This window comes from Octopus bimaculoides, chromosome 10 (assembly GCF_046866305.1).
Source record: "Octopus bimaculoides isolate indiv1 chromosome 10, ASM4686630v1, whole genome shotgun sequence".
NCBI classification, from domain to species: domain Eukaryota; kingdom Metazoa; phylum Mollusca; class Cephalopoda; order Octopoda; family Octopodidae; genus Octopus; species Octopus bimaculoides.
In genome coordinates, this window is record NC_142937.1 from 40,574,089 (window position 1) to 40,584,352 (window position 10,264).

General features: G+C 34.0%; 1 long non-coding RNA gene across 1 annotated transcript; it reads left to right on the forward strand.

Moving 5' to 3' along the window:
• The first annotated feature begins 7,250 nt into the window (after positions 1–7,250).
• LOC128248853 (uncharacterized) lies at positions 7,251–9,668 on the forward strand. The gene is made up of 2 exons (XR_008264977.1): positions 7,251–7,443; positions 9,071–9,668. It is a non-coding gene; the product is annotated as an uncharacterized LOC128248853 (long non-coding RNA).
• The last annotated feature ends 596 nt before the right edge of the window (positions 9,669–10,264 follow it).

Here is a 10,264-nt window from a genome sequence, read left to right on the forward strand (position 1 = left end):
AAAGACAAAATAGAAGATGAAAAAAGAAATTGGTAGGACGGAGAAGGGGGAAAGACTGGGACAAGTCAGAGGCAAGATTAGATTTTAAAAACAAATATATAAAAATAAATTAGATGCAAAACAAGCCACAAAAAAAAAGTTTGAATTCCTCAATTTTAACATCCTTACAGTGTTTTAATGAGACTGAGAAAAGGTGGACGAGAATAGAACAAGTAACTTTGAAGATTCATAAAATTTTGACTTGTTTTTTTTTTATTGGTGATAGCAGTGGTGGTTGTGATGATGATGGTGATAGTGTTGTTGTTGTTGTTGGTGGTGGTAGATAACAAGTGAAGGTAGAGGTGATAAATGATAAGTTTAGAAGATTGTTTCACAGATAATCTATATATTTTAGTCCTATTTGGCAAATTGACAGCTCACCTTTAGACATAGTGACGGTAGATGAAATTTTAAAGATTGTTCTTGTAATTTGACAACAACAAAGATTGGGGTAACTGTGTTGCAGTGATGTTTTGCTGTATTTAAGTTATCTCCCTTTTCAACAATCTCACCTACAACGTTAATAGTCAAGGCTGGAGCCAGTCTTTTTTTAAGTAAGTGATTAGTGTATCAGTTAGTCTTGTACATGTTATTTAAAGACACTACTAAGTATTGTCATGAAACCTCAATTTCTGCTGTGTATTCATGACTGCAACTATGTGAGAAATTTTTTGATCATTCAGAAACTGTGGCCTACAACACTATTTCTTTAAGTAAATACAGCAGGCCTACATACCCCTCTCCCTCCTTCTCTCTGTATCTCTCTCTCTCCCTCACTGTCTTTCTCTTTCCCTCTCTCTCACACAACTTAACCTAGAGGTATAAAAAGCTCTATACCCTACCCAGAATAATGATATTCTTAATATTTCTAAATCTAAGTTACCAACCTGTTCCTCTTCCTCTCACCTCCACCAAAATATGTTGATGGAGATACTTACAAAAATTCATGGCTCACATTACCTTAAAGCACCAAATCTTTATTACAAGAAACCCAACTCTAGTAGTCAAAGTCACTTCTTTATTGTAGTCCTTAGCACATCATTATTATCAACTTAATACTGTTATCTGATAAAATAGCAGAGATCTATAACTTAACTCCTATGTCATAGATTATATGACTTTAGTTGCAGAAGGTCAGAGAAGCTCAAAAACCAGCCATTTTGATTCTTGGACACTGTTCCTTCCTTCAACTTCAGCTTTTTAACCTTGAAATTATTTTGCCCACCATCCGGGCATGACCGTTGTCAGAGCAGCTGTTTGGCCTCCGTGCCAGTGGCACGTAAATAGCACCATTTGAGCATGATCGTTACCAGCGTCGCCTTACTGGCACTTGTGCTGGTGGCATATGAAAAGACATTCAAATGAGGTCGTTGCCAGTGCCGCTGGACTGGCTCCTGTGCAACAAAACACTTTTTGCCTCAATGGAAAAAAAAACCAACAAAAGACTTAAAAACGTGCGCGTCGCTAGAAGGGGACTTAACTCCTGTTTGTAAACAATGGTAGCTTTCTCTGACTTGAAAATTGTTAAAAGTTATGGTTGAAAATCGATTTTTACAGCTATACGTGGGTGCCTCTGAGAGAAAAAGTTGACGAAAATGCAGATAGGGTCATGATGAATGTCCTCCTAAAATTGGAACGACATGCGTGCTAATTTGTGGATGTGCATAAATTATATTCCTGTACACACACACACACACACACACACACATCTTGCCTTTTATATATATACAGATACTTCATACACAGAATTAACTTCAGCCCTTGACAGAATAAATTTCAGCCCTTGATTTCATGTGTTCCTTGCACAATTTTAACGAGCTGTACATGACAATGATATTGGCTCTATAGCCAGAGTTTTAGTAGTAATCCAGATGTCTGAACTGATATACCAATCACCATTACAACTACAGTTATCACTACAATAACTACCTCCATTACCATCAAAACCATTAGCCTTACGACTCACTACTCCCAACACAACCACTGCCAATATCACTACACTCAACAAGATAACTACTATGTTTATCTCTCTCTTCATGTGCCATTTCTACAGGTGCCAGTCAGCAGGAACCTCCATATTAAAGTTGGTAGATTCATAATTTTTCTTGTGAATGACACAGCATCAGTTTCTCCTGTTAACTGTTTGTGAGTTTATTTTCTCTTAACTCTGCCAGTCTCTTGCTCTTCCAAGCTTACCCTTGAAGCACAGGGTCTGTTTAACTTTTAGGTAGGGGAATTAGTTCATATGATATCAGGGCTCATGTGAGGCAGTATGGCACATGTTTAGGGGCCAGCAGTCCTTTAAGTCTGACTTATTGACAGGACCATCTTCTACTGTTTGACCCATAACTAGACTCTTGACATATACTACCACTTTGAACCAGAGCAGTCCTGGGTGTGGAAGTAACTACAAGTTCATTCCCCAAACTCCTAAATCCTTGAACTGGAGTCCCACCACTGGATGCTTCAATATAAATTCATTTACAAAAAAACTAATCCGATTAAGATGATTATGGAATGTGCATAGCTTTAAACCATTTTGAAAACAATTTTCCGTGTATCTCTAAGCTAGTTTTAAATGACAGTCCTTTTTTGATAAAGGTTAAGGAAAAGAAAGCCACTCTAATGTTAAAAGTTATGAATGATATCACTAGGGACTTGATAAAGAATATGATAACATTTATTGAATATAGTTACTGTCACTCAGAAGAAACACCTCGAAGACTCTGTAATGTAGGTAGTAATGAAATAATCCAACATAAGCAACTCAGGTGGATAACAAGACTAAAAGAAAATATAAGCAATCTGACTGAGTCAGATATTTAAATATCATCAGAGGTCGTGAAGTGAATAATAAGTTCGCTGCACAGCAACTACATTTCTAGGAAAAATCAGAAAAAGTATACAGGGATTCTACATGCCACAATCTTGAAGAAGAATTTAAAACTTCAAAGCAAGAACTCAAGGCTCCAATGAAAAACTTTATCAGAAAAATATTAGAACCAGCCAGCATTAACCATAAGTTGCATACAGGAAGTTGAAGAAAAACAATATTTTAGTCAAAAGAACCTCTTATCAAAAAGGACTTAAATCATTTTGATTTAAGATCTGGAATGAAAAGAGAGATTTTAATCAGAATACATAATAGCTAGACACTATCAAGAAACATTACTACAACAACATCAGCAGTAAAACTTATATAATCGATTTTGAAATTACTATGGCATGGATAAATCTTATAGCCAAGATTGAAAACACTAACTTGTCAGAAAAATATAGGCCTGTTGCTAGCTAGTTGATACATTATGTATCAACTTTACACAGTGTCTTTAGAGTATCAGAACTGATATCAATATTTAGGACACTTGATGGGTCTATAGAGGAAATCTGCTCCATAGACATTCAAAACCAGAAGATCCTAACAGCAAATTGCCACAAAAACAAAGATATCGACAGATGATCTCTTGGAAGAAAAGGGTGAGGAAGAATCTTAACGTCAGTGCAGGCAGTCTTTGAGTGTCATATGGTACCACTCAAACAGTAAAAATAAATACATTCACCAAGTGCTCTTTATTTAAGACAACAACATTGTACAAGTCTCAAGAAGTATTCATTTGCAATGACCTTCCATGCAACCACAACATTATAAGACTAATGTACCTCAACAAAAACCTGGAAGGGCAACACTGTGTACTACAAAAAGACTACGCAAATGTATGTTTTCTGTAACTTGAGGATGAAAATAATATTAGTTTCAAATTTTGGCACAAAGTCAGGAATTTGGAGTGGAGGTAGTGTTCAAGTCAATTACACCGACCCCAGTACTCAGCTGAAATTTACAAACAATCATAAACATTTCTACCCTGCAGATGTGAACATTTCTTTAAAAATCAGTGAGAAGGGAAATATCTCTTTTCTCTTTACTCTTTTACTCTTGTACTTGTTTCAGTCATTTGACTGTGGCCATGCTGGAGCACCGCCTTTAGTCGAGCAAATCAACCCCAGGACTTATTCTTTGTAAGCCTAGTACTTATTCTATCGGTCTCTTTTGCCAAACCACTAAGTTACGGGGATGTAAACACACCAGCATCGGTTGTCAAGCGACGTGGATGGGGGCGACAAACACAGACACACAAACACACACACACACACACACACACACACACACACACACACACACACACACACACACACACACACATATATATATATATACATATATACGATGGGCTTTTTTCAGTTTCCATCTACCAAATCCACTCACAAGGCTTTGGTCGGCCTGAGGCTATAGTAGAAGACACTTACCACACAGCCACTCCTACGCCTATGAATAATTGCTTTAAAACAAACCGTGTGGCTGGAAAGCAAGCTTCTTACCACACTGCCACACCTGTGCCTAATTATTTTCGTTTTCCATTTTTTACCTTCTGCGTTCTAAATGCTGCATTCTCAGATCTTTTGCATTTCTTCTCTTATTCATTTTTTTTAGTTCATTATGATTTGTCACTTGTGCCTGAAGACTCTGTTTGAGATATTTCTCAACATATGAAACTATTGGTAAGACTTAAAGACATGTATTTTGTCTTGTCCTTTAAATAATATATATATATATATATATAAATTATCAAATCCTCACTGGTAATGAAGCTCAGATGTAGGGTTTGACTTAACTGTATTTGTTCAGGTATTAGTTATCTAGAAGATGAGAGATCACCAAAACTTGTTGAAGCTTTTTCTTTGATTTGTTTAGTGAGAGCCAAGATATGTATGTATAATGAAGATATTACTTTGAGAACTTTATCATGGATTAAAAAAAGTATCTACATCTTTTTATCAAATTATGTTACCATTTTAACTAGTAGCACCAGTGGCAGCTTCAGAAATAGTGGTTGTAGGAGTGGAAGTAGTTGTGTCAATTTCTCTCCAACTGTTATTTGGAAGTGTTCAGTATTTAGTTTTGAAATCTGTTTCTTCATCTGATGCACTGTTGTTGTGCGATTGCTAAATTGGTTTTGGGAAAAATCGTAAAATATGGTTGTTTCTTACCTGTACATATGACACATGTTCACTCAGACCCAATTGTCTGTATTACCAAATTTTAATTTGAGATCTCAGTGAAACCATTCGTTATCTTAAGAACACCTTAATTTCTTCTATGTAGTTCTTTCCACATGTTATTGTATAGATTAAGCTTTCAGATGCACAGGAGATGGTACTTTTATTGTGAAGGGCTGTCCTTGTTTAAAACGAATATCTGATCTTCCTGTCAGATTAAAACATATATCACAGTTAGATCTTCCACTTCTACTTTACTGCTGATCTTGCTGTTATTATGAGAAGACAGGCTTTTGTTAGTATGTTTTTTCATTTATATGGGTTGTCTTTCATTCTTTATGATAGACAGATAGAAGGTCTTCACCCACATAAGGTGTTGTTATCTGTTTGGTGGTATATTAAAGGTTTAGTCCACTTTGAAATTTTAAACCCAAACCAAATGATAATAAAGAATATCTACTGTGAGCAGCTTGAGCAGCTTAAGTCAGTGCTAGAAGAAAAATGACCATCTTTGCTTCCAAGACAAAAGGTGTTCTTCCATCAGGATATGGCTCAGCCACATACAGCAAGGATGACATTTGAAAGGCTGGAGCAGTTTGAATGGGAAACGATGCCCCACTCACCATATTCACTGGACATTGCCCCATCTGATTATCATTTATTCCACAGTTTTCAAAATAATTTGGACAGAAAATATATGAATTCTGTAGACAAGGAGTATTTTTTTTGTCACGAACAAGTGAAATTTGGAAGTGGGACCTTGCAAGTCTACCAGATAGATGGAAGAGCATTGTAGAAAATGAAGGAGAGTATATATTTCGAATAAAATAGAAACTTTGTTAATTTTAATTTTGAAAAATAAAAGAAGTATAAAAAAAACCACATTGTTTATAGGATGACCCAATGTATGTATATACATGTATATACACACACACATCCATATGTGTGTGTCAGTGTGTGTGTGTCAGTGTGTATCCTCACATATCTTGTGCAACAAAAGAAGCAGCATTTAGACATAAATATGTTTCATGAAGCATTATGTATGGAACATATTGTATTCATACTCTTTCTTTCTCTTTCACTCTCTTTATCTCTATCTTGCCCTCTTTCTCTGTGTGTGTGAGAATGTGTGTGTGTAAATGTGCAACATAGTAGCATGTGCAGACATCTATGTATATGTGTATGCATATGTGTCGGCAATTATGCATATCTGTCATTGTGGGTGTATGCATTCACTCATGTCTCTTTATATCATGCGTGTGAATGGACTTGTTAACTTTGTACCCATTTCACAAGTTTTTCTCTCCCCTTTCTTTTGTTTCCAGTTCTATCTACTTTGCATTCTATTTTTGAATTTTGTCTTTATAAACATTTGTGTGAACATGCACATATGTAAATGTGCACCGTTTTTGTAACTATATATTTTTTCCAGAGTAGTGTGTATGTTTATGTGTATGCATTTGTGCATGTATATATGAGTGTGCATATGTGTACATATATGCATGTGTGCATGTGCATGACAGATATATTTGTAAATGTTATGTTAGTATGTGTGTTTTGCAATTTCTTGTCTTTTTGAATTTCTTAGATAATTTTGTTAACTTCTTTAATTTATGTATGTGGAAATCCTTTATTTTGCTAAATTTTTATTGGCAATTTTTGTACAACTGTTTGTGTGTGAGTTTGCTAAATACCATGTGTGTGTATCTGTCGGTGAACATGCATTTTCGTGTCAGTCTACAGGCATGCCTTCTAAATGATTTATGTTTTACACTTGTCTTCTAGCTGTTAATGTGCATTATATATTTATAAATAAACAACAGTTTATTTGAAAGATGGTGTTAAAAACAGAAACAAAAAAATATTTAAAACAGCCAATAATAATAATGATAATAACAAAAACAACAACAACTAAATAAATAGATATATAAATGAATACATAAATATAACAAGCAGAGAATCGATAATTAAATGCCTTTCAAAATTCTCAGCTTGTTTAACCAGGGGTTAAAAAGTCTGAAGTAAAAACAGAAGATAAAAATTGATCCGTGAGTATGGCCTTCACCTAAAAAAAAAAGAAAGAAAGAAAGAAAGACTGTAAATCTTCTATAATAACTTTGCAAATATTTTATTGTCATTTGCCTGTCATAAATTATTATTTTATTTTAAATGTATTATCAGTCGTGGAAGACAAAATGTGTTTATTCTTAAATATAGGAATAATCAAAGGTTTTCTTCTGTATAGTCACAGCTTCCAATGTTTAATTTGTTTTAAAGCACACGATGTTGTTGTCATTTAATCCAGATCAGGCTCAATCCAACAGATCTGTAACCCATGATGCTTCATTTGTGAGAATCAATGTCTTCTTTTTTATTCCAATTTTCAACCATGTTGTCTCTTGGACTAAATTGTCTAGTTTTTCTTAAGAGCATTTTTGTAGAGCAGTTTTGAGTGGATTGAGTTGATATTTCTAGCCAGTTGAGTGACCACACAGAGCCCTCTACTTTGTTGGCTCCATGGTGCATGTTAATAAATGAAGTAAAAAATAATAAGAAGTGGGAGAAGAAAAAAGAATGAGGTGCTAGTAAAGAGAAGGAAACTAATATTATGAATGTTAAAGATAAGTTTTGTTGTAGAATTATCTTTGAAAGTTGTTGTTGATGCTTTTTCTGTTAATGTTGTTGTTGTTGTTGTTGTTTAGTCCTAGCTCAGCTATGATATAGCTGCAGTAGATATATATGCAAAGATTTCTAGCCATAGCCATCCTGTTTTTAGAAGTGTCTAGATCTATATTAGTGTGTCTTTCCTGCTTTAAGATGACAGAGTGTGATTTACGAGAGACTTTGCTCCTACTTCTAGCAGCTCAAGGGACCACATAAGGTTGTCTCATTATTCTGTCTTTGAAAGCGTTGTAAAAGAAAGTGCATTGTCTTGAAGTAGAGAATTACGAGTTAGAGTCAACCAAGTGAAGATACATTTCATTTTTCTTCATAACTATTCTATAACTAGAGTGTTCATATATAAATGCTCTAAATATAAAGATAGTAGTTAATTTCTTTCAAAACTTCACATATGTAGTGCTTATTAAAAACGATGGGGTGTATTTCTATTTTCTTTTACTAATTGCTAACGTTAATGATTCAAACTTTGCTTCATTTTCTTCTTATGTTTCATTTTGTTTTCTTTCAGTTATCCATGTTCTATTTACCTCACTCTTTGCTTCTTTTCCTGCTTGTGTTGCTTGCAATCTCATAGCCTTTTTTCTATCCAATTCACATCGTCCATTGACTTCTGATAATCTTCCCTCAAAGTTGAGCTGTTTCTCTGTGACTAAGAATTTCTTTGTTTGATTGCCAATTATGTGTTGTATATTTGAAAAGACGTCTCCTCATGCCTTTACTCTTACACTCTCACTATTCCACTCTCCTTCATGATCCATACTCACTTGCTCATCTCATTTTATTTCTTCCTCTTAATCTACATACATTATTCCATCTACTTTTTTCTTTCACTCAAAATTTACTCCCAACCCTTCTCATCATTTTCTAACATGTTTCCTTCAAACACACACTTCAATATCATACACAAATATTTTTTATCTCTCTCTGTCTCTCAATCTCTCTCAATCTCTCCCTCATTTTCTTTCTCACTTATACACTCTGAATGTTTGTGTTGCCCTAACACATCACCTCTCTAAATTCCCTCTCTGCAAAAGAGGGAAGGCTTAGACTCACTTGTCATACACACACAATTTCTTCCTCTTTCATTCATTTTGCTATCCTCACTTATATTTCACTAACTCTTTGCCTATATACCTGTCTTGCCAGTATTTTCTCCGGATGACTAAAGGCTATTCTTTTCAAGCCTTCACACAAACACACACACACATTTTGTCAAATACCAATACTGTTATTAATCTATCCAAATCAACTAATCTCTATAATACTTTATTTTCCTCTCTTCCATCTCTTTCAGTAATGTTTCCTCTATATCCCTATAACATGACAGAAAAACAGAACCCTCTGAATGTACAAAGTCTTTTCCCTAGATGATAGAACAACTCATCTTAGACATTTAGATATTTTAGTCAAGACTACATCAGGGTCAAGCAAAAAGGATGGAGGTGCACAGCAGCCTGTTTTTGTTTTTTGTTTTTCTTTTCTTTTTTTTTTTGCTTTTTTTTTGTAAAATAATCAAGGAAGGTAAAAGAGTGTCCACAATCATTTTAAGATTTACCTCCTCAGAGACTGTTGATATTAATGTGGTTGATGCCCACAAAAGATTTAAAGTAATGCAAAAGACACCCAAGGAAAAGCATGTCGTTTGAACCAGGAGCTGTCTTCATACATTCAAGAATACATACATTCACACACACAAATATATATAAATATATATGCATATACATTATATAAATACAAACATACATATATACATACATAAAATCTTACATATGTAAAGACATACATACATACTTACCTGTATGTATGTATGTATGTATGTATGTAGGATACCTTTGAGTTTGTGTAAGAGAGATTAAGATTACAATAAAATAATGAAAGGAATATGTATTAAATATTTTGTGTTAGCATTGCACTCAATTTTCTATAAAGATTCCTTTCAGAGAAGTTTTGAAAATGGATGGAATAGACCACAAAAGTCTTTTTGTTTTTCAACATAATGGTAATCTGCATCATTAAAACATATAGTGAAGCAAAGTCCAGATATGTAAAATAGCCATCCTTCCTTATTTTCTCATGTTTAATTCCAAAATTATCGTAATCTACAATATCTGAAAGGTGTTTGTAGAAAATTTGATTAGAAACTAGCGATTCTCCTGAAACCTATGAGGAAACAAATTCAATGCTTCTGAATTATCCAAAACTCCCTTCCTTATCTTTTGAAAAAGGTTTCTACCACAAATTTCACTATAATCTCAATCTACATCATCTGAAACATATTTTAGAAAATTTCATTTAAAATATTCATTTTTTAGAAAGGCATGAGAAAATAAAATCTGTATGAAGGGAGAGGGACTTCTTTATTTATGCTGAATTTAAATGGAGACATTAAAAACACCTTCCCATGGTCGAAAATAACTATGTTGTGAATAAAAATTAAGTTTTGTGATTAAATCCTGAAGTTAAAAATCTTCAATAATAAAAGTAAATC